At 40.4% G+C, this 26,711-nt stretch overlaps 1 long non-coding RNA gene and 1 pseudogene across 1 annotated transcript; one reads left to right on the forward strand and one right to left on the reverse strand.

Annotated features, from left to right (window-relative positions):
- Positions 1-47: 47 nt before the first annotated feature.
- Positions 48-9,833, reverse strand: LOC134735697 (uncharacterized). The gene is made up of 2 exons (XR_010119077.1): positions 9,489-9,833; positions 48-3,577 (listed from the first exon to the last, which is right to left on the reverse strand). It is a non-coding gene; the product is annotated as an uncharacterized lncRNA (long non-coding RNA).
- Positions 5,748-26,711, forward strand: part of LOC134735694 (putative protein phosphatase inhibitor 2-like protein 1) — a 22,195-nt pseudogene continuing 1,231 nt past the window's right edge.

Below are 26,711 nucleotides of genomic sequence, written 5' to 3' on the forward strand. Positions count from 1 at the left end.
TTGAAAATATGAAGATATTTTGAGAGAAAGGAAGAAAAAGAGGCATCAGTCACATAACTTTTATTACAGCACATCGTTATAATGTTTCTATTTCAATATTAGTTATTGTTAATACCTTACTCTGCCTAACTTATAAATTAAACTTTAACATGCGTATGTATGGGGAAAAAAAACCGTAGTATATATATGGTTTGGTACTATCTGCAGTTTCAGGCATCCACTGAGGATATCAGAACATATTCTCTGCAGATTAAGGGGCAATTACCATATGAGATTCTTTTCTTTCTGTGCAAACACATGGTGTCATAGTCCATTTTGTGCTACTATAACAGAATATCACAGACTAATAACAAATAACAGAAATTTATTGGCTTATAGTTCTGTAGGCTGAGAAGTCCAAAATCAAGATGCTGGCATCTGGGAAGGACTTTTTTGTTGCATCAGCGCACAGAGGAAGGTGGAACGGTGAGAGAGAGAGCAAGAAGGGGCTGAAGTTACCCTTTTATAACATCACCAATCCCACCCTAACCACCTCTTAAAAATTCCACCTATTAATACTGTTACAATGGCAATTACATTTCGACATGAGTTTTGCAGGGGAGGAACATTCAAACCATAGCACATGGGTTAGGTGAGAAATGAAGAGTGAGGTACACAAGAGCATCCAGAACCATATCCTATAGATTCTAGCTGTTTTGGTGTAGAAGCAGCACAAATGTAGAAGCTGCATTGTTTCTTGATAAAAGGGCCCCGGACAGATGACCAGCTATACAGTTTCCACTAGAGGAAATGCAGATCGGCTTGTATGACTTTAGAGTATGAAATATAAAGATCTGGGGTCTATTCCATGTTTTTTCAGGACTGGTGTGACTATATCATGGATAACAAAGGAAAGAAGCCTCCTTTGAAAGAAGCATCTAAATTAGGGATGGGATCCTCATTTGGAGGATGTTAGAAACTACGAATCAATGTCTCTCATGTTCAATGGAGCTCCCATTTTTATCGGTTTCATGAGACTATTATTAATTTATTTGAATCCAAGATGAGTCTCAAATATACCCAGAAGAAAAAAAATTAAGAAATGAAACGAAGACTCCTAATGCTTTGAATGTTCATAACATTCGAGAAAAATTCGAGCCTGGGCTATATAATCAAAGTCTAGGATTTGTGAACCTAACAGGGTTCCACTGTCACCTGTTTTCAAGAGAGTGCTGAGAAAAATTCCAATCTATACCTTAAATAATTAGGTTAAATGATTTAAAGAAATTAGCCTTCAGAGGACTGAATTTTTAATGATTTTTCTACTTGGAAAATGTGACTTCTAAATTAAAAAAAGTGCTTGCTTATTATAAAACCTTGGTTCACAACAGGTGCTGGAGAGGATGCGGAGAAATAGGAACACTTTTACACTGTTGGTGGGACTGTAAACTAGTTCAACCATTGTGGAAGTCAGTGTGGAGGTTCCTCAGGGATCTAGAACTAGAAATACCATTTGACCCAGCAATCCCATTACTGGGTATATACCCAAAGGACTATAAATCATGCTGCTATAAAGACACATGCACACGTATGTTTATTGCGGCACTATTCACAATAGCAAAGACTTGGAACCAACCCAAATGTCCAACAACGATAGACTGGATTAAGAAAATGTGGCACATATACACCATGGAATACTATGCAGCCATAAAAAATGATGAGTTCATGTCCTTTGTAGGGACATGGATGAAACTGGAAATCATCATTCTCAGTAAACTATCGCAAGGACAAAAAACCAAACACCGCATGTTCTCACTCATAGGTGGGAACTGAACAATGAGAACACATGCACACAGGAAGGGGAACATCACACTCCGGGGACTGTTGTGGGGTGGGGGGAGGGGGGAGGGATAGCATGAGGAGATATACCTAATGCTAAATGACGAGTTAATGGGTGCAGCACACCAACATGGCACATGTATACATATGTAACAAACCTGCACATTGTGCACATGTACCCTAAAACTTAAAGTATAATAATTATAAAATTAAAAAAAAACAAAAAAAAACCCCTTGGTTCAAAGGTAAATACTATGTTCTGACAAGTGCAAAATAAGTACAAGCACATGTGAAAATAACTGTTAACAGCAAATGCTTAAGAAGTGTTCTTGTTTTCTAAAATAAACATTTCCTATTCCTAAGAAGTTTTTGGATCTGAAAATGGAAAAATATAACTCTAGTTTAATGGAGATACGCAATTTGACTGTAGACCAATAATTAATTGTCATAAAAAGACTTTAAAAATCCTTCTAGATTAATAATGTGTAGAGGAGTCTTAGAGGATTACTCAGTAAAATAAATTCAAGGTAACAGTATTAATCTAAGTTTCTTTAATATTCTTGATCTGGGTGAACATTTTCATAAATTAATTTTGTGAATTTTGAGTTTAAAATATGTCCTGCTCTAATTTCACCATGTGTAAAATAAAAAGGCAATCATAGTATTTTAGTCCATATAAAACCATGCCTCCATTTATAAAAACAGACTTTTTTTGGACAGTTTAACAGTTACAGAAAAACTGAACAGGAATTACAGAGAGTTCCCATATGTCTCCTCAAGCCCTCTTCCCTCCAGTTTCCACTACCAGTAACATCTTGCATTAGTGTGGTACGTTTGTTAAAATTGGTGAGCCAATATTTATACATTATTAAGTCCATAGTTTACATTAGGGTTCACTCTTTGTGCTGTTTTATTGGTTGTTATATTTTATTGGTTTTGACAAAGGTATGACATGTATCCACCATTACAGTATCATTCAGAATAGTTTCACTGCCTTAAAAATCCTTTGTGCTCCACCTATTCATCCAACCCTTCCCATGGACCACTGGTAACCACTACCTTTTTACTGTCTCCATGGTTTTGCCTTTTCCAGATTACCATATAGTTGGACTCATACGATATGTAATCCTTTCAGATTGGCTTTTCCTTAGCAATATGCATTTAAGGTTCCTCCATTATCCGGGGATGGTTTTAGTTGTCACAACTTGGGTAGAGAGATCAGGGGTCAATGCTACTGATATCTAGTGGGTGGTAGAGACTGAGGTAGCTCATGAGCATCCTACAATGCCCAGGACAGCCCCCTACAATAAAGAATTATTCAGCCCCAAATGCCAACCATGCTCGAGGTTGAGTAACCTTGTGTTAAGAGTGACATGTGGCATGAGAAATGGGGCAGTTTTGGCTTATGTTGTGATATTCTAGATTCAGATATTTCCCTGAGCAAACAGGCTGAAATGCTGAAAATTTTCATTTGATGACCTTGATGCTTCCTTTTCTGACCATCGTAAAGAACGAATGGCTCCTTTGCTTTGGCAAGAAATACTGAAGGTGGTGGTTTTTTTATGTTTGTTTTGAAATGAAGTCTTGCTATGTTGCTCAAGCCAGTCTTGAATTCCTGAACTTCTGGGCTCAAGTGATCCTCCTGACTCAGCCTCCAGAGTAGCTGGGACTACAGGCATGCACCCAGCCTTCAACGTGATTTTTTTTATTTCATTCAGGTGACAAACTCATGCTGAGGTTCCCAATTTTTGTCTCAGAGCTAGGATATTATAAATTTGTAAAAAAAAAAAAAGTTAAGAAATATTAACTTTCTACGAAACACTCAATACTAACAAAGAGCTTGGTGAGTTCTCCCACTTACCTGTGTCCCATCTGTGCTTCAGTTGCACATATATACACACACACACACACATATATATATATATATATATATAGAGAGAGAGAGAGAGAGAGAGAGAGTCTTATTCTGTCACCCAGCCTCCAGCGATCCTCCCTCCTTGGCCTCCCAAAGCACTGGGATTATAGGGATGAGCCACTGCCAACAGCTCAGTTGCCAATTTTGCATTATTTCAAGGCAGTGGAGGCAAAACGCTCAACATTAATTTCTCACAGATCAACATCACATCTTGGAGTAAAACAAACACATACTGAAGGTATTTTAATGTATGTTTTCTTGAACTTCTTCTGACTAATAGGGGAAATATTTTCATTAATTTTTACCAAAGATTTCTGGATCATGTAAATATATTTTTCTACTTGGGTAATAGTTTATAGTATGCTGTTATTTCTCTGTTCATTTATTTATTTTTATCATATACCTCCTAGAGTAAGATTTAATTGATGGAAATGTTTTGTGGATTCTGCTGTAATTAATGCACATAATAGCAGTCAGTAATAGAATTTCTGTAAACCTATATTCATTAATTATCTAATACCTTCTCTTCATTTTGCTGATTTCCACTAAGTAGATTAAATTATGTTCTTAAAAACAGAAATTCATTTGTGTATGGATACAAAACAAAATGTTCCCAAATGCAATCTTGGATGTGATGCTCTAAACTTTAGAAATCCAGCTTCATTTATTTTGGATTAATTTCTCCCGCTTGGAGGTTGACACACTGTTCTACATCTATCAAATGCATGATTATAAAATCAACCATTTTGTACAATAATGAAATTAAACACACACACACACGAACTGTAAACTATACAGCACCATCTCTGTGTCATAGTTTTAAAAGGCACTTCCAGATGACATCAAAAATGAAGAGATATTTATTAAGAACCTATTGATTTTTGATCTCCAATTTTGTGTTTGGGGGGTTGTTTTTCTTTAACCCTAGTTTTATCTAATTTGAGATTCATGAACAAGGTATCTCTAAGTGAAAGAGCAGCAGGTATAATTATTAGTTATTTTATAAGACTTTGTGAAGTCTTTGGTATAGTTCTAAAAACTAAAAGTGAAAGAACCTAATGTATGTATAAAAATAGTTTTGCAAGTCAAGTAGTTTCTAATTCTTTGCTTTCAACAAAATTGAAGAAGAACCGTATACTTGAGTTGTCAGCTGACAGATTATTAAAAATATTATTTAATAATAGCCCATTATGTGAGTTTTGCATACGACTAAGAAGAAATTTTAAAAATTGGGTGAAGTTGCCTCAACAAGTCTTTATTTTCTCATTCGTTTATATGATCAAGATTCCTTAGTTCTTTCATGTTAAAATTTTTTAATTGAAATAATATACAGCCCAGATTCATTAACAATAAGTAACATTTGTCAACATGAAATTGGGAAAATAAAGTCCCTATCCATCTCATTAAGAGATGCATTTCCAGTTAAATTTTACCATTACAAACTTATACTTTTATTTACCAAAATGTGTATTACAGATTGAGCATCCCTCATCAGAAAATCTGAAATGCTCCAAAATCTGAGACTTTTTGAGCACCAATATGATGCCACATGTAAGTACTGTACTTAACACAACTTCGTTTCACATACGAAATTATTTTAAATATTGTATAAAATTACCTTCAGGCTATGTGCATAATATATATAAGAAACATAAGTGAACTTCATGTTTAGACTTGGGTCCCGGTCCCAAGATACCTCATTATGTATATACAAATATTTTAAAATCCAAGATAATCTGAAATCCAACACACTTTTGGTCCCAAGCATTTCAAATAAGGCATATCCAATCTGTATTGACATTATTTTGATCTCTAACAGTTGGTAATCCTATCTTAATCCATATAATTTTTTTTTTGAGACAGCATCTCACTCTGTCATCCAGGCTAGAGTGCATGCAGTGGCACGATCATGGCTCACTGCAGCCTCGACTTCCTGGGCTCAAGTGATCCTCCTACCTCAGCCTCCCAAGTAGCTGAGACTACAAGCAGGAGCCACCATGTCCAGCAATTTTTTTTTTTTTTTTTTGTAGAGATGATGTTTCCCTATGTTGCCTAGGCTGGTCTTGAACTCCTGGGCTCAAGTAATCCTCCTGCTTCAGCCTCACAAAGTGCTGGGATTACAGGTGTGGGCCACTGCACCCAGCCCATATAACTTTTTAAATACTTACAACAAGAAATTAAAAATTCAGTGTAAGAACATATTTTGTTGCAAAGAAGCATAATAGGTGGCTCAATAAAAGATTTCCAAGAAGAAAGAAAAAAATTACATTAGGACGTAACCAGGGTTGAGAACTCAAAAAGAAAAAAAAAAAGAAAAAGAAAAATTCTACATGGGGGGTAAAATAAAAATATGAATTCAAAGAGGGAAAAAAGAGCAATGTAAAATTTCCAACCATTAAGAAAGAGGTTGTTTGTATATTTTTTAAATTAATGATAATGGGTGTCAAAACATTATATTTAGATTGAATTGAACATATGAGTGATTAACAGTTTTATTTTAAAGTGTTAATATGGAGAATATGTTGGAAATTATATATTTTTTGCAACTATCTGGACACATGTTGACAATTTTAGGTCTATCTAAGTCTATGGGAGGAGGCATATGACATTTCACAATCCTTGTAGGAGAGATGTGAAGGGAAGACCCCTGAGCTATTCTTCCTCCTTCTTGTGTTACCCCAGTAGGAAAATGGACTTATAACTGGAGAAGAGAAGCTAGCTGTCAGCAGAGACATGATGGAGTGGACATTTCTTTCAGTCCTTTACCAGGAAGTCCTCTCAAACCGAGGAGGAACATACTAAAGGAGAGACACACTAGTTCTGAAGCCCATGGCATTCCTGAAGACCCACCTCACACCCCAAATTACCAAACCCCAAAGCTCTCTTCAGCTCAGTAGGTTGTCCTTTAATTTTCAGTAACTCTTCCCCACAGCAGAAGAACCAATTTTTCTTTTCCCTCATAATTTGAATCCCTCCCCCTAATTTATTTGAAGATGAAGATATTATCCTCTTTTACTACCAGTGAAAATACAATGACTTGAGAAGAGAAAATGATCTGTGTGATGCCAGGGTAGAAGTGGAAGTTGTGGGCCTTCGAATAAACCACTAGTCTTATACTTGAAGCAGGATAAACAATAAATGCCAAACCCAAGGCAGAAACTAGAAACATGGAGGAAAAGAGGCATAAATGCCTTACATTAGACAGTTACATTCTAAGAAATCTTTCTTGCAGCAGTTACTTTCCTACAATGACCAACTTCCTCTGACTCCAAATTTACTCCTTATGTACACTTGGGTTAGATATTCCTTTGACTATCCAATCATACCATTGTATAGTACCATTTACACATGCATACATGCTCACCTAAAGAATTTTTTGTGTGTGTTGTTTGTTTGTTTTTTTAAATTGAGTCTGGGACCTGGTTTCCCTCCATTGAGTCACTGGTGAAAAATTTAGTAAATCTACGAAGAGAGTTTAGTAAGTGTAAGAAGAGTCTGCTCACTGTGTGTGATATTCCAATAGATTCATGTGTTCTACACACAGGGATCTCTTGGATATAAGGGAGGCATTTCTCAGGTGTCTGGGTGACTTTCTGGTCACTATCCAGGTTCCTGGCTCAGCTTCCCAGGTCTCTGTGAATAAGCAAAGGGGATCCACATCCAGACAAGGCTCCTGGGGCTCTGACCAGAGGGGCTGGACATCCCTGGTAGACCTGACATTGGGCACTGAGACTCCTGGAAAACTCATGCTGTTAATTTTGCAGTTCTCCATCTTGACTGCTTCTCAGACTGACCATCAGTTGGTGGGTTTTCATCAGCCTTCTGCCTCACCTCCTCTGATTCAAGCAGCAGCAGGGACTCACTTGCATGCCCTGGTCTTGTAGGCAGTGACTTTTAAGCCACATCCTCTGTCTACCAGGCTAAACTTGCCTGCCTGAGAGGCATACTCCTTCCATCCTCTATCGTACATCTGTGAGCTACCAACTCTGGCCCTAGTGTGACACTGCCAGAATGTTGTGTACCTCATCTATTTAGAGTGGGAAGCCCATAAGGCAAACTGAAGAGGCCCCGTATCCTCACTCCCTTTCTGCTCAGTTTTTTCATCTATATTATCTCAACTTCACTCTACTAACCAGAGCACCAAGGAAGGGTAGGCTAGCAATTATGACTATGGAGAGGCGGGGAGATGACTTATGATCCTCTTTGTGCTGGATTCCCTACTGAAGGCATCTGATGGCTTCTGATTTCCCTGGTCTGAGAAGAAAGTCCCTCTTCACCTCTCCCTCCTTACTCTACCTCAGGCTGAGGGGCTCAGGCAACCTTTTATGTTGCATATGGCATAGGTATCTCTGCCTCACTCCAGAAGGGACCAACCAATAGCCACCTACTTCTGAGGTCTAGTGCCCACAGACCCGGTGTTCATAAATATAAGTTCTGGATTTACGTCTCCTTTCCTGTAGCCAGGTGATCAGTGACTGGCAAAAATCAAGATCCCAGACTTCCTGAGTAACCTCATCAAGACTGAAGTAACAGCTCACATAGCTAGTGCATAGACAGATGCAGGTTACATGGAGTCTGAATCCTGTACACATTTGAAGGCTCCCTTTGGGACTGTTGGGATGCATGAAACATGGGATTTCACTCACAATTGTGCTCACTATGTGTGATATTCCTATAGATTCATGTCCTCTACATACAGGGATTTTTGATCATTCTGAATTGTTGATTCCCATAAAAAATGAATACATGGTCATCATTGCATATGCTGAATTACTGACTACTATTTATGAGAGTCTCCAACCCATCTTCACACATCTGAGGAGTGAAAGAATTTCCCACAGATTAGCTTCTGGTTCCCCACATTTCAAACCTCATTTCTCTTTCACCTCTGGCACTGGGTGTGGTAGGACTCCTTAATGCTCCATGCCAGAAGAAGTGGCACAGGGGTAAAGTCATTTCTGGTGCGGGGAGGAGGATTTGGAGAAAAAAAAGAAAGACGATTGCCGGGGAGTACACAGGGAGGGTTAAGAGAAATTCTGGAGATAAGGTCCACTCAATGGAGGCATATATAACCAAGCTGAGAAACGACATAGTACCCAACAGAGTTGGGAGATGTGAAACCCAAACATCAATCTCCACCTGGGCATAGAAGAAATACTCAGATTTCCAAGCAGGTTCTAGGTTCAGAGGAGAGAGCCCTTGGTTGGAAGCGCTGGTCTTGCAGGATGGGGTGGGGGCGTTAATGCAAACTTCTGGTCCAGCAGAGGTAAAAACAGACCAGATCTAAGTAGCAGCTCAGAGGCGGCGGACTTGAGGGATGAAGACGTGAGGCCCAGAGGGTGGTGCCTGGCAGAGAAAACAGCTGCCAGACACCAAGGCCACCTCGGGTTAAAGGGAACAAGTTATATCCAAAAAAAAACACGGTGAAAATAGGAAGACTAAGGATATCACCTGGAGTGTTCTCCTGAGACACTCCTCAAGAACCTGGATTCTTTAACAATCCCTCCAGAGCAGGGACACTCAGAGTACATACATCTCCCACAAAGTAAAGTGTCTGAAGGCCTGGGCAGACCCTTCTCCCTCCCCTTTTCTCTCCTCCACGGGCCGGCCCGGAGGAGGCTCAGGGATGAGAACTACTCTCACTGCTGTCCCCCACCTCACCCAACGAGAGAGGAATCTTTAGAGGTCTGTATCCCTCCTTCACCACCCCGCCTGAGCGCCTGCTGGAAAACACAATCACCATCCCAAATCTCACCCTGCAACTGCATCCAAGCGCTTTCTCCAAGTGTTCGGGGAGCCGCCGGAACTCTTCTTCCAGGCAGGCGTTCCCGGACTCTGCACAATAGGCACCTACCCTTGGAGTTTTGAGCCGCAGTGTCTGCCTCTGTTCAAGTATCCAGGCTCAGGTGCAGACCTTTCAGTGCCGGCGGCGGGAGGCGCGCACACGGAGGACCCCCTCAGGCGTACTGCCGCCCGGGCGGCGGCGCCTGAGATTGCATCCGTGGGACCCGCGGACGTGCCCTGGGCGCTCCGGGTCCGCGCGCCTCAGACGCTGAGGCTATGATTGGCCTGGCTGAACGTCAATCAGGGCTGGGCGCCGTGGAGGCGGGAGGAACGCCGTAGGCCGAGCCCGCTTAACTCCCTACGGGGTTATTCTCCGCCTCTTCTAGGGTAGGAGGGTCCCCGCGGCGGCCTGAGATGCTCGGCGCCAGGTTGTCGCGCCGTTGCGCTGGCTGAAGTAGAAATTGGCTCTGGAGAGTCTGCGTTGTTCCTGGTCCCAGGGCCGTGGTCCCGATACTGCACTTCCCTCTCCTCCAGTCGCAGCTCCCAGGCTCCGTCTTCTCCCGCTTGGCGCTGGAGAAACACCCGGAAGAGAGAGTCCCAGAGTGACTGCTGTGGCCCTGCGACCTGACTGCCACCTTCCAGGACTCTAGCCCTGGCTCCTTCTAACCTTCCCGCCCCTCAGTGCCCCAGGGAGGCTGCTATGCGGACAATTATTCATCAGCCGGAAGAAAAGGAGGTGCCAGTGTTAGGCGCAGAAGAGGGTTGTACCAGAAAAGCTGGAGAGGGACAAGAGGGGAAAGGGGGAAGGGGGGAGGCGGAAGAAGTTGGGAGGGGTAACAGCTCGAGCTTTTCCTCTAGGGTAGTTTCTCTTCTCTCGGTGCCACCCCATCTGCTTCTTGCCTCAGTTCCCCACTCCCATCCGTGCACCTCTGCGGCAGACGTGTGAAAGGTCCTCCAGACCCCACAGCCTTGGCTGAGAACTTACTTAAGCCCACTCCAACTGACTTGATAAATGAGAATCTTGACCAGCCCACTGGTAGGTAGAAATGAGGGACGTCATCTATCCCTGAATGGAATAACCCTAAACCGCAGGTCCCGTGGATGTGGGAATCCACAGCACTGGATGCGCTCCTAAGGCTCCTAAGTCCCCTAAGTCCACTTCCGAACCTCATCTAAGACCCTGAAAGCCAGACTAGGGATACATTGGATTATTATTATTATTTTTTTTTGAGACAGGGTCTCGCTCTGTCGCCCAGGCTGGAGTGCAGTGGTGTGATCTCGTCTCACTGCAACCTCCGCCTTCCGCGTTCAAGCGATTTTCGTGCCTCAGCCTCCCGAGGAGCTGGATCTACAGGTGAGCACCACCCACGCCTGGATAATTTCTATATTTTTAGTAGAGACGGGGTTTCACCATGTTTGCCAGGCTTGTCTCGAACTGTTGACCTCAAGTTATCCTCCCGCCTCCAGCCTCCTGAAGTGCTGGGATTACAGGCCGGAGCCTCCGCGCCCGTCCTACACGTTGGATCTTTTCCCAGACCTCCTCCTCAGACGTGGAGCGTACAGATGATGCTCCATCGGTTACTCTCATCCTGACTTTGGGACTGCCAGATAAAACTGGGAGAAACCCTACATTTACTCTTACTGTAACGTATTGGCTTGAAACTGCAGGTCAGAACCCATTTATGTTGAGACCAAAAGACTTTTTTTTTCCCAAGTAGAATGAAATAGAATAAAATAGAATTGAAAATACTTGCCTGCATCACAGGTAATGAGACTAACTATAGTTTCATGAAACCTTTGTTTCAGTTAAATATGTTTTTGCGTGTGTGCATGTGTATCGGGAGGAGATATATATTTCATATATATATATATATATATGTAGAGAGGTGGAAATCAACAAAACTCCATAATTTTTCTTATTTTCTAACAGTTCTTGATTTTGTGTAAAAATAATTCTTTAAGAACAAAATTTTGAGCCAGCTAACGAAAGATCAGAGTCAAGCAGGCTCTCATTGGGGCCTAAATAGAGGTTCATCTTATTTGGCTTTTTCGTTTTTTTTCCATCTTGTGGACTCCTTTTAAGGCCCAGCAAGGAATTACCCTCCCCAGGTCTCCACTCTCTGCTTGGTTCAGCCATTCAGCTGTCTCTCGGGCTCTTTCATTAATAAAAAGTCCAGTAGAGCTATTTTATCCTATGCATGTGTGGGAAGAGGGCAATGCCAGTGATTCTTTTCTGATTTGACAGAAAATTCACAAATCACGTTATCTTCTGAAGATAGAGATTTTAAGCTCAAACATTATCACCAGAGAACTAAATTATTAAGAAAGATGAGTGGTCAAAAGTACAGATGTTTTACAGATTAAGGGTCATTTTGTCAGGTCCTGTCCAAAATATTTGAAGTCTAGGGGTTTGAAAAATTGTTAGAAATAACCATTTATGACAACAGTTTTCATTTATTGTTCTCCCCAGCTTCAGGAGCAGGGGAGAACATTTTTTTCCTTCTTACCTTGCTGAGAATTTTTTCACCAGGGTTTCAAGGCTAAGAACTGAAATTCCAGCATTGACATTGAATTAAAAAGAAGCAAGCCCTTTTAGGAAGTCAAATTTTATTATATGAGATGGAATATAATATTGAGATTACTTATTACTTAGGCATGGGATGGGGGGCTTTTAACAACAGACTAAAAAAAAAAGTTGGAAGGATAGGAATGAAATAAAGCAAACTTTCATTATTCATAGATGATACAATTGTCTACAGAGAAAAATAATCTAAAACATAAGAGTTTGGCACAGTGATTGGCTAAATATATAAACAAATCTATTGCATTTTCTATAAAAAGAAAGAAGTAGAAATGTGATTAACTGGTTAATAAAATATACAGTTGACCTTTGAACAACATGGGCTTGAACTGTGCAGGTCTACTTAATATGTGATTTTCTTCTGCCTCTGCCACCCTTGAGACAGCGAGACCAACCCCTCCTCCCCTTCCTCCTCCTTAGCATATTCACCATGAAGACATGAGGATGAAGACCTTTATGATGCTCCACTTCCACTTAATGAATAGCAAATATATTTTCTCTTCTTTATGGTTTTTTAAATAACATTTTCTTTGCTTTTCTGAGACAAGGTCTTGCTCTGTTGCCCAGGCTGGAGTGCAGTGTGATCATGGCTCACTGTAGCTTCAACCTCCTGGGCTCAAGTGATTCTTCATCTCAGCCTCCCAAGTAGCTGGGACTACAGGTGCATGCCACCCTACCTGGCTAAATTTTTAATTTTTTGTAGAGATGGGGTCTCGCTATGTTGCTGAGGTGGGTCTCGAACTCCTTGTCTCAAGCAGTTCTCCTGCCTCAGCCTCCCAGAGTGCTGGAATTACAGCCATGGGCCACCGCATCTGGCCAACATTTTCTTTTCTCTAACTTACTTTACTGTAAGAGTACAGTATATAACACATAGAAATATAAAATATAGGTTAAATAACTGTTATTGGTAAGACTTCTGATCAACAGTAGGCTATTAGTAAAGTTTTGGAGGAGTCAAAAATTATGTGCAGATTTTTGACTGCACAGGTTGTCAACACTGCTAACCCTCACATTGTTGAAGGGTCCACTGTAATCAGGAATAAATTCTCAAAAAGGAAAGGCATGCAAGATCTTAGTGGGGAAAATTAAAATCATTAAAAGAAGTTGAGGAAGTACTGCACAGATGGAGAGATATATTCATGGTTAGGAAGCATCAATATCATTAAAATGCCAGTTTTCCCCAATGTCATCTATAGTTTCATGCTATTTCTAGAAAAATTTCAACAAAATGTTTTATAGAATTGGACACAATGATATTAAAATTAAACAAAGGAACACAAGTTCAAGAAGAACCAAAATACCATTGAAAATAAAGAGGAAGTTGGGGAATTTCCTGACTACATGAGAAGATATTATATACAACACTGGATTTAAGACCATATGATATTATTGGTGAGAGAGGGAGTAGACAACTGGGCCAACCGAATAGAATGGAAAGAGCGTCAGGACCCCTTGTATGTGAAGAATGGTCATAAAAGACCAGTGGGTAAAGGATGTATAATTCAATAAGTTTGAATTTATGACACTGGATTAGTGGATATATATACATCATAATAAATTCCAGATGAACTAAGGACCTAAGGACCGACGTATTGAAGGCAAAACTGTAAAACTTTTAAATGAAAATGTGAAAGAAATATTTGTATGACTTCAAGGTAGAAAAATATTTATTAAAAAGACACACATACACATTTTAAAAACAAAAATGTTAAGAAAAGATGAATAAATTTGACCACATTAAAATTAGAAACTTTAATCAAAATACACTCCAAAGGAAAAAAGCCACAAAGTAAACTTCTTTATATCACACATAATTTACATAGGATCAATATCCAGAACATCTAAAAATAGCCCCACAGGAAAATGATCAAAAGATGTGAAACGGCAGTTCACAAAAAGGGATATATAAAAGACCAATAAATACACAAAAGTTAAGCTCACAATAGTTATCAGAGAATTGTGAATTAGAACAGTCCTTGAAATAACATTTTAAAATCACTAAATAGACAAACATTGAAAAGTCTAACATTATCAAAAATCGATGAGGATGTAGGGCGAGGGGAATTCATACTCTGATGGTGGACTTCAAACTGAAATAATCTACTTGGAAAAAAATTGGCATTTTGTAGAGTTGAAGCTGAGAATATCCTAAAGCATAGCAGCTCTTTAAATATATATGCACCTTAGGGAAATTATTGAATAAGGCACCAAGAGCAATGTGCAGGAAAAGTCACGAGAGCATTCTTTGTAATTGCAAAAAGCTGTAAACAACCCAGTGTCCATTTGCAGGTAAACTGATACACAAATTTTGGTAGAATCATAATGTGGAATTCTATGCAACATCAAGATCAGTGGAATACAGATACAATAATAAACTTGCATAATTCTTAAAATCATATTGTTGAATGAAGAAAACAAGTAACAGAAAAATACATTGTGATATTAATTATGATGTTAATTTGTTGTCAGAGACAAAGACAATATTTACTATGATGAAAAGCAAGATAATGATCAACTCCAAATTTGGAATAATAGTTGCATTTTGCAGAGAGGAAGGGAGATTCTAAGCGAAGACAAATACAGGAAACTTTAATGTTAAGGGTAATGTTCCATTCCTTCATGTGACTGGTGGGAAAAAACGGATGTTTAAAATTCTTGTAGATATGCATCACATGCATTACTTATTTGTAGAAAAATATTTCAAAAACGATCATAAGAAATAAGGAAAAAGATGTATAAGAAATCATTTGCATAGGGACAGAAGTAACAAAGGCAATTTGATGACATTTATTGAGACAGAAGACTAAAAAATGAAAAAACATGATAAATACAAAAATATGATGGCAGAAGTAATCTAGATACATATGCATTTGTAATGCCCATTTCTATCATTGCACTAAATCTAAATTCTTCTGCTTCTCAGTAAAGATGGTGTGTGTGTGTATCTATCAAATTTTAAGTCTAAATTTTTCTGCTTCTCAGTAAAGATGGGGTGTGTGTGTGTGTGTGTGTGTGTATTTGCTATTCAAAAAGTGCTGGTGGCAATGGCTTATACCTGTAATCCCAGCACTTTGGGAGGCCAAGGAGGGAGGATCACTTGAGGCCGGGAGTTTGAGATCAGCCTGGGTAACAGCGAGACCCTATCTCTACAAAAATAAAAAAATTAGCCGGGCATGGTTGTACGTATCTGTAGTCCCAGCTACTCAGGAAACTGAGGTGCAAGGATCGCTTGAGCCTGGAAGGTTGAGGTTGCAGTGAGCCATAGTTGTGCCACTGCACTCCAGCCTGAGCGGCAGAGTGAGACCCTGTCTCAAAACAAAAACAAAAACAAACAAAAAGCACCTAAAACAAAATCACACCGAGTGATTAAACCAATAGGCAATGATAAACTCAGGCAAATGCTAACAAAAATTAATTATGGATAGAAATACTGTCTTACTCCATTTTGTGCTGCTATAATAGCATATCCAAGACTGGATGATTTATAAAGAACAGAGATTGACTTATTACAGTCCTAGAGGCTAGGAAATCCAAGGTTGAGAGGCCTGCATCTTGCAAAAATCTTCTGGCTGCCTCATACTATGGTGGAAGGCAAAAGGGATAAAAAGAGAGCTGAGAGAGAGAAAGAGAAAGAGAGAGCGCCCAAGTGCAACAGGTTGAATTCACAGGCTTTTAGCCTTTTTGTAATTGGCATTAATTCATTTATGAGGATGGAGTCCTCGTGACCTAAATACCTCTCATCATTAAGCCTCACCTACCAACACTGTTGCATTGAATATTACATTTCCAACATATGCTTTTTGGGGACACATTCAAACCATTGCAAATACTAATATTGAACAAAGTAGAATAAATGATGAAGAAATTTTTCAGTGTCAAAGGATACTTTATTATGCTAAAATGTGCAATTCACCAACTGCCCATAAGTTATAAGCCTTCATATCCTAAACAAGTCTTTGAAATTTAGGGAAAAAAATGTGCTTTGTTAGGAAGGATAAATCGACACGTTTAAGAGCTTTTAGCATACTTTTAAACTAAACGGTCATATCCAATTTTAAAATAATATGAATGTAAGGTATTTTGCTAAAGCAAATAATGATCTTAAGTTATCAAATATTTATAAAATTGTGTACTCAACAAATAGTGAATACATATTTTCCCAAACATAATGCATTAAACCACAAAGTAAAATTAAATAGAAATTAGAAACTACACGGGCTATATTCTCTCACCGGTATAAAACACATACATAGAAAAACAAAACTAAAATAAAACAAAACCTCACCAAAACAATACTAACAAGAAAGACTCCACTTGGAAACTTAAAAACATCTCACTAATTTTTGGGTTGAAAAGGAAATCAAAATTGCAATTCAAGGGAGTTATGTTTTTGCTAGGAATATGGAGGGAATTCAGTTCAGAATTCATTATATGGTACAGCAAAGAGAATGAAAAAAACACAAAAGAACTTCATTTTCAGTGAAACTAGGAAACAGAAAGTATGGTTACATCCCAAATTGCATGTCATTTGTGCTTAAAGCAACGGAGAGCGGAACTGGGCACAAGAAGCCAAAATGTTGCTGTGGCAACAGATGAAGCGTGGAGGGAACTAGTGGTGCGGGGATCTCGGAAAGGGCCCGAAAATATTCTCTCTCTCAGAGTAGAAGCCAGCCTAGGTTGGAGCTGTTGGCAGTTCGCCTGAGCTACAGTGAGGCCCAGATGCTGGGGGAGGCAGAATAAGGCCCACGTATTGGGGGAGCACACATTGTTTCGGAGGTTCCAAGGTGGCAGATAACAAAGGATCCCTGTGGAATGCAGGGAGCCCTAACACTGTGGTAGGATCCTTGCTGAAATAGATTAAATTCCCAAAGTTGGAAAAAACATGGTTGCAGCGTATTTTAAGATAAAGTTCACTGTGTTAGTAATAAAGGATTGGTCCTTCGGTTGTAAAACCTGGGAGTTACTATTGCCCATGTCTTCTCTCACCACCCCATCATCCCACCCCCATCCAACAGGAGTCTTCCACTAATATCTGGTCCAGGAATGCTCAATTCATTCAGAATAAGTAGGAAAAGAAATGGCACAGTTCCACATAAATATGCCGTAAGAAAAAAATGTTTACATAAAGCAGCAAGATTTCCCTCCAGAAGTAATAAAGCAACCTCAGCCATGAAGATCATGGAGCCAAAAGGATGACCTTCAGCAGAAGCAGTTACGAGCCAAAGAGGTCCAAGGGCACTGAGGGAGGAGCCAAGTGGTAAGGGCCACCTCCGGCTGGGATCCAGGGTGCCCAAGTGGGAAAATGAGCAAGCCAGAGAGTGCTTGGTCTAGGGATTAAGGAAAGCACACAGGAATAGGTTGGACACCAAATTTGAAAATGAACAGTGAGAAAAATGCTGTGGGGACCAGGATTGAAATGAAGTAACAGAACAATTAAAATTACGTGATCCAGGGACAGAGACTTGAACTCATAAACAGGCCTGTGTTGCCCATTAGTCACAAGGGGAGCAGTGAGCCATTTTTAAAATGCCAAGGATTCCCAATGCAGTTTACTTGGAACTTTGCCCAGCGATGAAGGCGTCCGACTTGTCTTTTCTGTAATAGTTAGAATCAAAGAAAAATAAAGCACAGCTGGTGGGAGGGTGAGACGCAAGCATCATGAACCAGGGTCTAATTCAAGGATCAAACTGCTGTCCAGTTCTGGCAGATTTTGGATTGCAAGGGGAATAAAGCTGAGAGGCCATATTGGCACCTAGGCACAGTGAGGTGAGTCTGGCCACCCATTTTAAGAAGCCCCTGCAAAATGATACAGGTGGTTACTAAAAACCACCTCTGCCTTCTGGAAAAAAAGAAATAGCATCTCCCGGATAAGAATATCTGGGTCTCACACCTATTGACCAGGTCGAGATAGGGTTCAATTGGGGATGGGATATAATAAAAGGCATGGGTAAAGAAACTGGGCAGAGGCATAGTGCCTGCATGTTGGAGGTTAAGGAGGGAATTCAGTTCAGAATTCATTTTTCTATATATATTACAACAAAGGTTAAGTTTGGAGGTTAAGTAAGGATGCTGCAGCTCACTCGTGGTTGCTTTTCCTTCAGAGTACTCATGCCTCAGCTCACCTAGGGGGACTCAAGGAGAGGAATGTGTGTGCGCATATCTGTCTGCCTGTCTGTCTATCTATCTATCCATCCATCCACCTTCTAATCTACCTAAATCAATCACTGTATCTATTCCAACCACAATGGACTCCTATCATTCAATTTCATTTAGTGGTACATCTCAGGCCAGTTTACAGAAAAGCTGTAAAGGGCTGTAAAAGGCTGTATGAGAACATAATATGAAAAGCGTAGCTCAGAAGAGCATATTATGTATTATTTGGCATTTTTGAAGAAATTAGATCTCACACTGAGCTAGTTAATAAAGATTTATAACTACAAATGGGCTGCAGCATGTGATTCTGAACTTGACTATTTCCTTTTGCCTTTCAGTTTCAGACTATGATATGGCTTGTGATTCTCTACCACCCCCTAGTGGAAATTCATTCATTTCTTTTTAAGTCCTGTTTCTTCTAATCATTTAGTCTAAATGATTAGACTAAGTTTACTTATTTAGTCTAATCTAAATGATTAGACTAAATGAGAAAATTACATAGTAAATATCTGGATTCACTCTTGCTATAAAAGGTTCAAACCGGCCGGGTGCGGTGGCTCACGCCTGTAATCCCAGCACTTTGGGAGGCCAAGGCGGGTGGATCACAAGGTCAGGAGATCGAGACCATCCTGGTTAACACGGTAGCCCCCGTCTCTACTAAAAATACAAAAAATTAGCTGTGCGTGGTGGTGGGCGCCTGTAGTCCCAGCTACTCGGGAGGCTGAGGCAGGAGAATGGCGTGAACCCAGGAGGCGGAGCTTGCAGTGAGCCAAGATCATGCCAATGCACTCCAGCCTGAGCGACAGAGCAAGACTCCGTCTAAAAAAAAAAAAAAAGTTCAAACCATACAGAAGGGTATGGAGTAAAAGGTCTCCTTTGTTTCTCCCTCCTCCCCATTCCATTCTAGGTCCCAAAGGTAACTGTGTGTAGTTTGTGTTATGCTAGGATATTTCCTGTGCTTTTACACATTCCAGGTATATGGCAGGAAAAATCCTGAGACATCAACTGAAGATTGTTTTCCTCAGGCATCTTTCTACAACAGAGGCAGATAACGCATTTCCCCTCATGCCATGGGAGACAGACCACAGCAAAACAGCAATGACCAAAAGATTAAGATTTTTCATTTAAAATTTTACATTTGAAAACCATGGCAGGCCAGGTGTGATGGTCACATGCCTTTAACCATTTAGGAGACTAAGGCAGGAAGATTGCTTGAGCCCAGGAGTTCAAGACCAGCCTGGACAACATGATGAGACTCAGTCTCTACAAAAAAAAAAAAAAAAAGAAAAGAAAAAAAATTAGCTGGGCATGGTGGCGCCCACTTCTGGTTTCAGCTACTCAGGAGGCTGAAGCAGGAGGATCGCTTGGGCACAGGAGGTTGGGGATACAGCGAGCCATGTTCAGGTCACTGTACTCCAGCCTGGGTGACAGAGTGAGACACTGTCTCAATAAATAAATAAATAAATAAATAAATAAATAAATAAATAAATAAATAAAAAACCCAGTAGAGGCCAAATGAAAGAAAGGTCTTTGGAGATGAAAAACCTTAGATTACTGGATGTCTGAAGTCAGCAATTGTTCCATAAATAATAGATTTGGGAAGAACTCCGGATAATCTTAGAGCCAATTTTCTTCTGTGGAAGTGATAAGAATCCACAGGCTGAAGAGAGAAAGAGTGTCAGGAACTGGTTTTGGGGTCTTGCACTCTGTAATCCAGTTAAACTGTGTGACAGAAGGTCAGTGCCTCCTCCAACTCAGATATTTTGGGCATACAAGGATGGGATCAAAGAGTGTGCTGTTTCTGGTCTACGGAATGTTACAAATTTGAACGAAATAAAAATATTTCTGACAGTTTCTAAACTCTCTTTGCTTAGTACTCAATAGAATGGACTGTCATCTACGCTGGGTAAGGAAAGATCTTGACAAGGAAAGGAAGGAATCAAAGTTTCATGAGAGACAGGGTTCTGGGGATCCAAGCGCCATGATGAGGTCATGGCTAAGTTTTCTCTTGGGTAATGCAAAGAAAAGTTGACCTTTACTGCTGTGAAGCAAATTAGAAGCTAACCTGGGGTGCATTCGTTTGGTTTCTTCCAGAAGCAGTCCCTGACACAAGGACATGAATGAAAGTAATTTATTTTGGAGGTGCATGAAACTTCAGTAGCAGCTGAGTAAAAGATTCGGAAGGGAAAACAGCCAACGAAGGGTGAATGACTGGAACTTCCAATCCCCTGGGGAAATTCTGGGAAGCACATGCCTCAGAGTTAACCCAGCCACGGAAGGAGGGAGTTGGGCAATTGTACATCAATTCCCATTGGTTGAAGGCTGCTGCCTGACACGTGAACTCTTCAGCCCTTCTAGTCTGCTGTGAGTTGGGCAGAGTGGCCCTTCTTGGCTTTGAGGAAGCCTTCAGGAATGATGCAGATGTCCAGCCAGTGTGCACTACAGTGGTAAGGCCCAAGAAACATGGCAGGTATTAGTAGCATCAGCCATACCGGGTCTATTTCTAGTTGGAGAATCCTTAGATGACTGGAGCCTGTGATCTCTTACATCTATAGTATCTGTGATCAGAATGGAAGAATTTTCTATTGTCTTTTTTTTTTCAATTTTGCCCAAGCCTTCATAAAGTCTTGTTAAAACTTTGACAACAGTCTTATTTTTACATTCCTTTAATCAAGAAGGACAGGCCTATGTCCAAATATAGGAGGATGTATTAGTTTGCTAGGGCTACCATAAGAAGTACCACAGACTGAATGGCTTAAACAACATAAACTTATTGCCTCCTGGCTCTGGAGGCTAGAAATGTGAGATCAAGGTGTCAGCAGGGTTGGTTTCTTCCGAGGTCTCTGTCCTTGGCTGGCAGACGGTTGTCTTTTCCCTGCATCTTCCTATGGACTGCCCCCTGTGTATGTATGTCCTAATCTCTTTTTATATGGATACTAGCTATATTAGGACCTACTTTCATAACCTCATTTTCACTTAATTATCTTTTTAAAGACTCTAACTCCAAAAAAATTTCACATTCTGAGGTACTGGGTTTATTCAACATTATGAATTTATAGGGGGACACAGTTCAGCCCAAAAAGAGGAAAATGGGGCAAAGGGAAAATCCTTCTTCTCCATCTTCTTTCCTGTTCTCTCTCAAAGGCCAAGGTGAGTGAGAGAAACATTGGATCATGGGATCTTGGTTGCCCTGCAACTCAAGAGATACCTGGCTTCGACGTTAGCAGTGAGCAACAGCAGAGCTGAGAACAGTGGTATAGAACTGAGTCACACTGAGTCAGGTACATTTCCCAGGCTAATTTGCAAACCAGAATTCCAGATATAATTTTTATTCACTCAAACTTTCCACTCATGAACTTCTTAAATATATTTTGAAAAACTATGCACATCCTCGTACATGTTTTTTAAATTTAACTTTTTATTTTGAGGTAATTAGAGAGTGACATGCAGTTGTAAGAAATAATACAGACAGAACCTTTTACCTTTTAATCCAGTTTCCCCTATGGTAACGTAACACTTCAGTACGGTATTGCAATCAGGATATTGACATTTGTATCAATGTCAATATTACAGTCAAGACAGTATTTTTGTCACTCCAAGTATCCCTTATCTTGCCCTTTTATGGTCAGTTCACCTCCTTCCCACCCCCATCACTTCCTTAACCACTGGCAACTATGAACTTTTTCTATTTCTGTACTTTTGTCATTTCAAGCTTCTTAGTACAAAATGTTATACAAATGGATTGTGCTTTTTTTCTTTTCAATAAAGTTTATTTTATTTATTTACTTATTTTTTTGAGACAGGGTCTCACTCTGTCACCCAGGCTGGAGTGCAGTGGCACCATCTCAGCTCACTGCAAGCTCCGCCTCCTAGGTTCAAGTGATGTTTGTGAGTCAGCCTCCCGAGTAGCTGGGATTACAAGCATGTGCCGTCTTGCTCAGCTAATTTTTGTATTTTTAGTAGAGACGGGTTTCACCATGTTGGCCAGGCTGGTCTCGAACTCCTGACCTCAAGTGATCTGCCTGCCTCGGCCTCCCAAAGTGCTGGGATTATAGGCGTGAGCCACCACGCCCAGCCTGGATTGTGCTTTTGATGTCAAGCCTACGAATTCTTTGCCTGGCCCTACCTCTCAAATATTTTCTCCTATTTTTCTAAAATTTTAATAGCTTTACACTTTACATTTACTCTGTAATCATCTTTTTTGTTTGTTTATCTATTTTTAGAGATGGGGTCTTGCTCTGTTGCTCAGGCTGGAGTGACGTGACATGATCACAGCTCACTGCAGTATATAACCTTTTGGGACTGGCATTTTTCACTCAGTATAACTCTCTGGAGATTCATCCAGGTTGTTGTGTGTATCAGTCATTCTTTTTTATTGCTGAGTATTATTTCACGGTATAAGTGTACAATAGTTGGTTTAACCATTTACCTGTTAAAGGATATCTGGGTTATCTTTGGCTACAATGAGTAGGCAGTTAGACAAACATTTGCGTACAAGGTTTTGTGTGAAGGCATTGTCTGTGCGTGTGTATTTGTGTGTGCAAGTTTTCATTTCTTGGGGCTAAATACCCAGGAGTACAGTTGCTGGGCAGGATGGTAGTAGTATGCTTAGTTGTTGGATTTTTGTTGTTGTTGTTGTTGGTTTTGTTTTGTTTTTAAGAAACTGCCAAATCATCTTCCAGAGTGGCTGTACCATTTTATATTCCCATCAGAAATTATGAGTGATCCAGTATCTCCTCTTCCTTGCCAGCATTTAGCATTGCTGCTTTTTTTTTTTTTTTTTTTTTTTGAGAAAGAGTTTTGCTCTTGTTGCCCAGGCTAGAGTACAATGGTGCAATCTCTGCTCACTGAAACCTCTGCCTCCCAGGTTCAAGTGATTCTCCTGTCTCAGTCTCCCGAGTAGCTGGGATTACAGGCATGTGCCACCACACCTGGCTACTTTTGTATTTTTAGTAGAGACAAGGTTTCTTCATGTTGGCCAGGCTGGTCTCAGACTCCTGACCTCAGGTGATCTGACCACCTCGGCCTCCCAAAGTGCTAGGATTACAGGCGTGAGCCACCGCACCCAGCCCATTGTCACTATTTTTATTTTAGCCATCCTGATAGGTGTGGAGTGATTATCTCATTGTGGTTTTAATTTGCATTTCTCTAATGGCTAATAATGTTGAACAACTTTTCATGTGCTAATTTGCCATTTTTATATCCTCCTTAGTGAAATATCACCTTAAGTCTTTTGCCTATTTTCTAATTGGATTTTTAATGTGTTTTCTTTGTTGTTGAGTTTTGAGAGTTCTTTATATATTCTGGATACTAGTCCTTTGTTCAATGTATAGTTTGCAAATATTTTCTCCTACTGTGTAGCTGAGTTTTTCATTCACTTACTAGATCTTCACAAAGCAACAGTTTTACATTTTGATGAAATCCAATTTATCAGTTTTTCCTTTCATAGATCATGCTTTTGATGTCAAGCCTAAGAATTCTTTGCCTAGACCTATATCTCAAATATTTTCTCCTATTTTTCTAAACTTTTAGTAGTTTTATGCTTTACATTTACTCCATAATCCATTTTGTTTATTTATTTTAATTAATTAATTGTATCTGGTAAAGGTTAGGGTATTGCATTTCTCTGACTTTTTTTTTTTTTTGAGACAGAGTCTTGCTCAGTCACCCAGGCTAGAGTACAGTGGTGCTATCACAGCTTATGACACCCTCGAACTCCTGGGCTCAAGCAATCCTCCTGCCTCAGCATCCCAAGTAGCTGGGACTACAGGCAGGAGCCACCACACCAACATAAGTTTTCATTTTTGTGTGTAGACAGGGTCTTGCTATCTTACCCAGGCTGGTCTTGAACTCCTGGACTCAAGCAATCCAATCCAGTTTGAATTAACTTTTGCATAAGGCGTGAGACTTAGGTCAAGGTTCATTTTTATTTTATTGTCTTGCCTATGGATGCCCAATTGTTCCATTTCACCATTGTTCAATTCACCATTTGTTAAAAAAGCTGTTTTTCTTCCATTGACTTCCTTTTGCACCTCTTTCAAAAATCATTTGGGCAGATTGTGTGGGTCTTTTTCTGCGTTCTCTATTTTGTTCCACTGATTTGTGTGTCCATTCCTCTGCTAGTACCACACAGTCTTGATTACTGTAGCTATAAAACAGGACTTGAAATAGGGCAGACTGATTTTCAATCACTTTATTCTTCTTTTTCAAGAACGTTTTAGGCGTCGGCGTCGCTCCTGCCCTGGAGCTCTAGGCCCGCGTTTCCCCGCGAGCCATGGGGTCAAGTGCCGGCGGCTGAGGGTGTGCGAGGAGCCTCCCCCCGTTCCGCGTTGGGTCTGGCGTCGGGGTCGTTGTGTCTTGACAACCGCTCTGGTACCTGTTTCCGAGGCAGCAGGTGCGGCCGTTTTAGCCTTGAGCCGGCTCCGCGTCTGCCTGCTGGTCTCTGCTAGTGCCGACCCTTCTCTTCGCGGATCCCACGCCAAGCAGCGACTCTGAGCCCACAGGCGGAGCACCCTGCAATGGCGGCCTCGACGGCCTCGCAACGGCCCCTCAAGGGGATCCTGAAGGACAAGACCTCTACGACGTCCTCTATGGTGGCGTCGGCCGAACAGCCCCGTGGAAGTGTCCACGAGGAGCCGAGCAAAAAAATCCCAGAAGTGGTATGAAATGAACATCCTGGCGACATATCGTCTAGCGGACAAAGACTATGGTTTAATGAAAATAGATGAACCAAGCACTCCTTACCATAGTATGATGGGTGAGGATGAAGATGCATGCAGTGATACAGAAACCACTGAAGCCATGGCACCAGATATCCTGGCTAAGAAATTAGCTGCTGCTGAAGGCTTGCAGTATCGGGTTCAGGAACAAGAAGGCAGTGGAGAGCAGGATAGTGACCTCTCACCTGAAGAATGAGAAAAAAGCGACAATTTGAGATGAAAAGGACGCTTCACTACAATGAAGGACTCAATATCAAACTAGCTAGACAATTTCAAAAGACCTACACGATGATGACGAAGTTGAAGAAATGTCAGAGACTGCACATGGAGAAAGCATGAATACGGAAGAATCAAATCAAGGATCTACTGCAAGTGACCAACAGCAAAAGAAATCACGAAGTTCATAGAAGAGATTTGTTCAACACTCTTATTGTTTGTTAGATATGAGCCCCGTTGCTATAATACATTGCTTCTCGTTCTCCACAAGTCATGACTTAAGTACCAAAATACATACCAGTTATTATATATTGCCAAGAATTAAATGAAAACCTTAAAGACTAATTAGACTGAAAATGCCTAATTGATATATATATTCTTGTGCCTAGTACTTTACCACAAATACAGTGTAATATCATCAGTCCAAAACTGTATTACTTTTGTAAAAACACTGGTTAATTTGTATATTACATAGCTTTTTATGCTTTAGAGGTTAAACAATATCTTTGGGGGGAACTAATTTATTTTCATCACTCTAAATGTGGTGGTAACTCTTATAAAGCTTGTTGACTTTTTTTTTTAACCGAAAGCCAGTTGAACAACAGGATATATAGGCTGATAAATATTCAGGCTGAATAGTATTTTAACACTTGTCTTCAACTTGATTGGTCTGTTTAATTGAAAAGGATTGTGGCCGGGCGGGGTGGCTCACGCCTGTAATCCCAGCACTTTGGGAGGCCGAGGCGGGCGGATCACGAGGTCAGGAGATCGAGACCATCCTGACTACCACGGTGAAACCCCGTCTCTACTAAAAAAATACAAAAAACTAGCCAGGCATGGTGGCGAGCGCCTGTAGTCTCAGCTAATCGGGAGGCTGAGGCGGGAGAATGGCGTGAACCCGGGAGGCGGAGCTTGCAGTGAGCCGAGATCATGCCACTGCACTCCAGCCTGGGCGACAGAGTGAGACTCTGTCTCAAAAAAAAAAAAAAAATTGAAAAGGATTGTAAGAGTTACTGTTACATTTTCTGGCCTACTACCTTTAAAATTCCCGTTGCATTTCTTTGTATTTACAAGGAAAAGACTGAACTTTTTCTCATCAAAGCTAGCTTTTTTCTCACAAATTATCAGGTTAAACTTGCACTAATGTCTGCTCTTTTTTTTTTTTTTTTTAATTTTTTGGTACACTGGGAAGACTTCAGTTTTTTAAAAACCAAACATTCTAATGCAGCTATCTCGGCATTCCCTTTAAATACCTGTCTTAACCTCCTACTTTTATTTTCTACTCCTTTCCACACACGTACACAATCCTTTACATTTTAAAGAATCATTAAGATTGTCACACATTAGGAACTTTTTCGCTCACTCTTCTGTCATTTGCTGCAATAGTGAAATTCTTATTTTGACCATCAATGCCTATTAATTCTTCTAATACATGAAGAAAATAGATTGAGTAGCAGCAGTACTGTAGGGGGGAAATACAATTTAACTGCTGAATTTCTATACCTCTCTGATTTATAGCTTGCTA

Source organism: Symphalangus syndactylus, chromosome 23, assembly GCF_028878055.3.
Source record: "Symphalangus syndactylus isolate Jambi chromosome 23, NHGRI_mSymSyn1-v2.1_pri, whole genome shotgun sequence".
Taxonomy (NCBI): Eukaryota; Metazoa; Chordata; class Mammalia; order Primates; family Hylobatidae; genus Symphalangus; species Symphalangus syndactylus.